The sequence below is a fragment of the Oncorhynchus nerka genome, unplaced genomic scaffold, assembly GCF_034236695.1.
Source record: "Oncorhynchus nerka isolate Pitt River unplaced genomic scaffold, Oner_Uvic_2.0 unplaced_scaffold_4913, whole genome shotgun sequence".
Taxonomy (NCBI): Eukaryota; Metazoa; Chordata; class Actinopteri; order Salmoniformes; family Salmonidae; genus Oncorhynchus; species Oncorhynchus nerka.
Window position 1 is genome coordinate 7,604 of NW_027036393.1, and position 6,413 is coordinate 14,016.

At 44.8% G+C, this 6,413-nt stretch overlaps 1 pseudogene; it reads left to right on the top strand.

Moving 5' to 3' along the window:
• Positions 1-3,066: 3,066 nt before the first annotated feature.
• Positions 3,067-5,278, top strand: LOC135566449 (phosducin-like protein 3; annotated as a pseudogene).
• The last annotated feature ends 1,135 nt before the right edge of the window (positions 5,279-6,413 follow it).

Here is a 6,413-nt window from a genome sequence, read left to right on the forward strand (position 1 = left end):
GGCAGGTAGCCTGGTGGTTAGAGGAGACAGGTAGCCTGGTGGTTAGAGGAGGCAGGTAGCCTAGTGGTTAGAGGAGGCAGGTAGCCTAGTGGTTAGAGGAGGCAGGTAGCCTAGTGGTTAGAGGAGGCAGGTAGCCTAGTGGTTAGAGGAGGCAGGTAGTCTAGTGGTTAGAGGAGGCAGGTAGCCTAGTGGTTAGAGGAGGGAGGTAGCTTAGTGGTTAGAGGAGGCAGGTAGCCTAGTGGTTAGAGGAGGCAGGTAGCCTAGTGGTTAGAGGAAGCAGGTAGCCTAGTGGTTAGAGGAGGCAGGTAGCCTGGTGGTTAGAGGAAGCAGGTAGCCTAGTGGTTAGAGGAGGCAGGTAGTCTAGTGGTTAGAGGAGGTAGGTAGCCTAGTGGTTTGAGGAGGCAGGTAGCCTAGTGGTTAGAGGAGGCAGGTAGCCTAGTGGTTAGAGGAGTCAGGTAGCCTAGTGGTTAGAGGAGGCAGGTAGCCTAGTGGTTAGAGGAGGCAGGTAGCCTAGTGGTTAGAGGAGGCAGGTAGTCTAGTGGTTAGAGGGGGCAGGTAGCCTAGTGGTTAGAGGAGGCAGGTATCCTAGTGGTTAGAGGAGGCAGGTAGCCTAGTGGTTAGAGGAGGCAGGTATCCTAGTGGTTAGAGGAGGCAGGTAGCCTAGTGGTTAGAGGAGGCAGGTATCCTAGTGGTTAGAGGAGGCAGGTAGCCTAGTGGTTAGAGGAGGCAGGTATCCTAGTGGTTAGAGGAGGCAGGTATCCTAGTGGTTAGAGGAGGCAGGTAGCCTAGTGGTTAGAGGAGGCAGGTATCCTAGTGGTTAGAGGAGTCAGGTAGCCTAGTGGTTAGAGGAGGCAGGTAGCCTAGTGGTTAGAGGGGGCAGGTAGCCTAGTGGTTAGAGGAGGCAGGTAGTCTAGTGGTTAGAGGGGGCAGGTAGCCTAGTGCTTAGAGCGTTGGACTAGTAACCGAAAGGTTGCTAGATCGAATCCCCAAGCCGAAAAGGTACAAATCTGTCGATCTGCCCTGACAAAGCAGTTAACCCACTGTCCCTAGGCCATCACTGACTTGCACTAGTTAAATAAAGGTAACATTTAGAATAGGCGATGACATTACAACTAAATAGTTAACATTTATTGATCAAACCCTTGAAAACGGCACTCCGTTGTCAATGTTTTAAGCGAAGCTGGTCTCCTGCCCCCCCCCCCCCCCCCCCAGCAGGCCAATTGAACGCCTCCCACCGCATTGTGACGTTGTATTGATGACGACCTATCAGAATGAGTTCTATAAGCGGTTCCTGTTCCAACTCAACTCCATTATGACATCACGGTCTTTGTGTTTTGATTTGAATGTCAACTTGTTTCTGTGCTGCTATGTGACAGAATGTTCATATTTCCATGCATATTGATCTGAGCATCTTTGAGGAACAATGCAGGTGAGTACTGAGTAGGCTAAATTATGATCTAAACCATCCCCCCCCTTTAAAAGCTCAATAGCTACATTCTGACAGTTTAAAAACATTATTTGTAGGGCTGCTGCCTAATGTTTTCAGGTTTATAGTTAAACTCAATACATGTATCTGTGATACGACGAGCTCCTAAATGTGTAAACCAACATGGATCATTTAGCTACTTGATTGAGAATTTTAGGACCCCTGTAAATATTATAAAAAACAATATATATATATATATATATATATATATCACTATTGTAAAGTGGCTGTTCCACTGGATGTCTTAAGGTGAACGCACCAATTTGTAAGTCGCTCTGGATAAGAGCGTCTGCTAAATGACTTAAATGTAAATGTAAATATTTATTTTTTTGGCCTTTGCTACTTTAGCCCATAGAAATACATTGAGAGGAACACAATTTATAAATGGCAGAACACAGAGTCAAAAAATAAATCATAAAAAACAAAAGGTTTTGAAGTGTCTGTCCTATATTATAAAAGTTATAAGAAAGCTCAGAAAGAAATACATATTTGTTTATTTTGTTGGCACAAAACTACTTCCATAAATCCTTTTGATTTATTTTTACAACTGGCACTGGGTTACCTTCAGATGAGTCCCTTGACATTTGTGGGGGTCGTAGAGAGAAACGGAGATCACCATCTTGTTCGTGAGAGTCTCCCCTTTCCATAGTGGGGTCACAAAGGATTCGGAAACTACAGACGATTTTCGGGATGTCTCCTGGGCTGACAAACCGCGTCGTAGCTCTGCCACTTTCACCCACAGACGTGGAAGGGAGACGTCGGCGGATGTGGTCGATGGAGACGCAGCCCATTCAAAAAATATGTCTCGAGATTAAACAGAAGATTTTGATAGGGACTTTTTTAAAATTATGCTAATTATCTAACGAACTTATGCTAATTATCTAATTAACTTATGCTAATTAGATTGACACACCAGTACGTCTCTTAAGGACTAGTCTGATTAGCCTCCTACAATGTGGAAGAAAGACATATTGTCAGTTTGTTTGTTTACTCTCCTTGTTTGTTTACTGTGTTTGTTTATCTGTAAACGTGTTTGTTTACCTCCCAGCAAGCCAATGAAAACCAAGCCAGGAGAGATAGGAGCTGCTTTGAGAGCCTGACCTTATGGGACCTGAAGAGCCACAACCGCAGTAGGCTGAAACACACAGACACACACACACACACACACACACACACACACACACACACACACACACACACACACACACACACACACACACACACACACACACACACACACAAAGACAGACAGACAGCATGTCTGTTTGTGCTCTCATGCCAACTCCCTTGTCTCTCATTGTCATGCCAGAACTGGGACCTGTGGTAATGAACCACATAGAGTTGGGTTCATTTTCTCATCCGAGATCTTTCCTCCCTCTTAGATCCTTCTCTGTGGGTAGTTAAAGACAGAGAAGAAGATGTGGAATATCAGGAGAGGAGCGAGTGAGGGAAGGAGATGAGGAGGAAGAGGAAGAGTATGTATGTGTGATAATAGAAAAGAGGTCAGAGGTTGAGGGGAGGAAGATGAGGAGGAAGAGGAAGAGGAGGAGGAATACGAGGTTACATGTGTAGGGGGGAGTATGTGGAGGGAAGAGTGTTTGTTAGAGGTTGTGGAGGAAGAGGAGGAAGAGGAGTGTTTGTTAGAGGTTGTGGTGAAAGAGGAGGACGAAGAAGAAAGAGTGGAGAGGTATGAGAAAGAGAAGAAAGAGAAGGAAGAGGAAGAAGAGAAGGGAGAGAATAAAGAGAAGGTAGAGGTAGAAGAAGAAGAAGAAGAGAAGGAGAATAATAAAGAGAAGGTAGAAGTAGAAGAAGGGAGGAGAAGGGGGAGAGAATAAAGAGAAGGTAGAAGTAGAAGAAGAAGAAGAAGAGGAGGTAGAAGAAGAAGAAGAAGAAGAAGAGAAGGTAGAGGAGGAGGAGACAGACAACACATATCCCAGGTGTGTCCATCATCAGGGCCTGAAACTGAGTGTGAAGGAGCTGAGAGGGAGACAGACAGGAGAGGAGAAGTACGGTCGGCTCAGAGAGATCCTAGGAGACCAGTATGTCAGGGAGGTGACCTGCGCCCCTGAAGGAGATAGAGTGGTCCTCCACCTCTATCACCCTAGGTGAGATAGTTAGTTTGGACCTGAGCTGGTCTGGAGTCACTTACTGTATAAGGAGAGACATTGACATCTATTATGATTCAACTCACAGAACTGGCCTAGGATCAGTTTATACAACGCTAGTCATGTATACCGTCATAGATGACTATTAAAGCTTCAGCTCATACCGCTATCTTAAATATATTTAGAGTCAGTTTGATGCTAAAGTAAACTCTCTCTCCATCTCTCTCTCTTTCTCTCTCTCTCTCTCTCATTCTCTTTCTCTCACCCCTCTCTCCCTCATTCTCCCCATTGCTCTCTCTGTCTCTCCTTTTCTCTCTTTCTCTCCCCCTCTCTCTCTGTTTCAATCTCTCTCTCTCTCCACCTCCCTACCTCCTTCTCCCTCCTCTCCCTCCTTCTCTTTCCCCTTCCCTCTCTCTCTCTCTCTCCCTCCTCTCTCTCTCTCTCTCATTCTCTTTCTCTCACCCCTCTCTCCCTCATTCTCCCCATTGCTCTCTCTGTCTCTCCTTTTCTCTCTTTCTCTCCCCCTCTCTCTCTGTTTCAATCTCTCTCTCTCTCCACCTCCCTACCTCCTTCTCCCTCCTCTCCCTCCTTCTCTTTCCCCTTCCCTCTCTCTCTCCCTCCTCTGTCTCTCTCTCTCTCTCTCTCTCTCCCTCCTCTCTGTCTCTGTCTCTGTCTCTCTCTCTCCCTCCTCTCTGTCTCTCGCTCTCTATCTCTCTCTGTCTCTCTCTCTCCCTCCTCTCTGTCTCTCTCTCTCTATCTCTCTCTCCACCTCCCTACCTCCTTCTCCCTCCTTCTCTCCCCCCTCTCTCTCCCCCTCTCTCTATGTCTCTCTCTGCAGTGTACCTATGTGTTCCCTGTTGAATCACCACTTCAGTCACCTGGTACTAAATTCCTGAGTGCAAGTTCCTGATGATCCTCGCCGGGCAGTGTGTCCCCAACTACCCTGTCAGCCACCTCCCCACCCTGTTCATCTACGACTCAGGATGTATCATCAACTCACTGATAGGAGAGAAGGCCTGTGGAGGGAGGAACGTATTGGAAGATGGTGAGAACACACACACACACACACAAATACACATGTGCACACTAACACACAAATACACATGTGCACACTAACACACAAATACACATGCACACACACACACACAAATACACATGCGCATACACACACACACACACACACACACACATACACTCACACACACACACATACACATACACACACACACACAAATACACATGCGCGCACACACACACACACAAATACACATACGCACACACACAAATACACATATGCACACTAACACAAATGCACATGCGAGACACACACACAAATGCACATGTGCACACACACAAATACACATATGCACACACACACAAATACACATGCACACACACACACACACACACACAAATACACATGCGCATACACACACACACACACAGACAGACACACACACACACACTCTCTCTGTCTCTCGCTGTCTCTCTCTCTCTAACCTCTGACCTCTGACCCCCTGCAGAGCTGAAGTGGATGCTGGCCCAGTCGGGAGCGTTTGTGATTGACAGCTACGAGGCCTTATACCAGGAGAGCACGCCCATCATGACGCCGCGTTCGGAACAGGAACAGGAAGACGACAGCGACGACCAGTCTGATCATTATGACAACCAAGGCGCCGAGGTGTAGTCATGGTTACAGGGATCACTTTGACAACAAAGAGACAGCAGTGTAGACTGTGAACTCTATGACATCATGAAACATTGGTGTAAACTCTGATATAATATCCCATTCATAAATGTTGGCTACTGTTGACTCATTACTCATTACAAATCTGATCCAGATCAGATTTAATACAGGTGTAGGTAGTTACTCATATTGACTATTTACATGATGTGATCCAGATCAGATTTAATACAGGTGTAGGTAGCCACTCATATTAACTCATTACATGTGATCTAGATCAGATTTAATACTGGTGTAGGTAGACACTCATATTAACTCATTACATGATGTGATCCAGATCAGATTTAATACAGGTGTAGTAGCTACCATTACATAGATGTGATCCAGACTCAGATTTAATACAGGTGTAGGTAGCTACTCATATTAACTTGTTACATGATGTGATCCAGATCAGATTTAATACAGGTGTAGGTAGCCACCATATTAACTTGTTACATGATTAACTTGTTACATGATGTGATCCAGATCAGATTTAATACAGGTGTAGGTAGCTACTCATATTGACTTGTTACATGATGTGATCCAGATCAGATTTAATACAGGTGTAGGTAGCCACTCATATTAACTCATTACATGATGTGATCCAGATCAGATTTAATACAGGTGTAGGTAGCCACTCATATTAACTCGTTACATGATGTGATCCAGATCAGATTTAATACAGGTGTAGGGTTATATGTGGAAGACACATTTCAGTTGAATACATTCAGTTAGACAACAGACTAGGTACCCCCCTTTCCCCTTTCCTAACTCATATTGAGCTCACTTGTTGTTTTATAATATACTGTAATGAAGTTTGTTATATCTTATTTTATAAACATGTTAGTCTCCAATGTTTCAGTCTGCTGCAGTTCAACATCATAGGATAGATTCTATATCAGTCTGCTCCAGTTCAACATCATAGGATAGATTCTATATCAGTCTGCTCCAGTTCAACATCATAGGATAGATTCTATATCAGTCTGCTCCAGTTCAACATCATAGGATAGATTCTATATCAGTCTGCTCCAGTTCAACATCATAGGATAGATTCTATATCAGTCTGCTCCAGTTCAACATCATAGGATAGATTCTATAT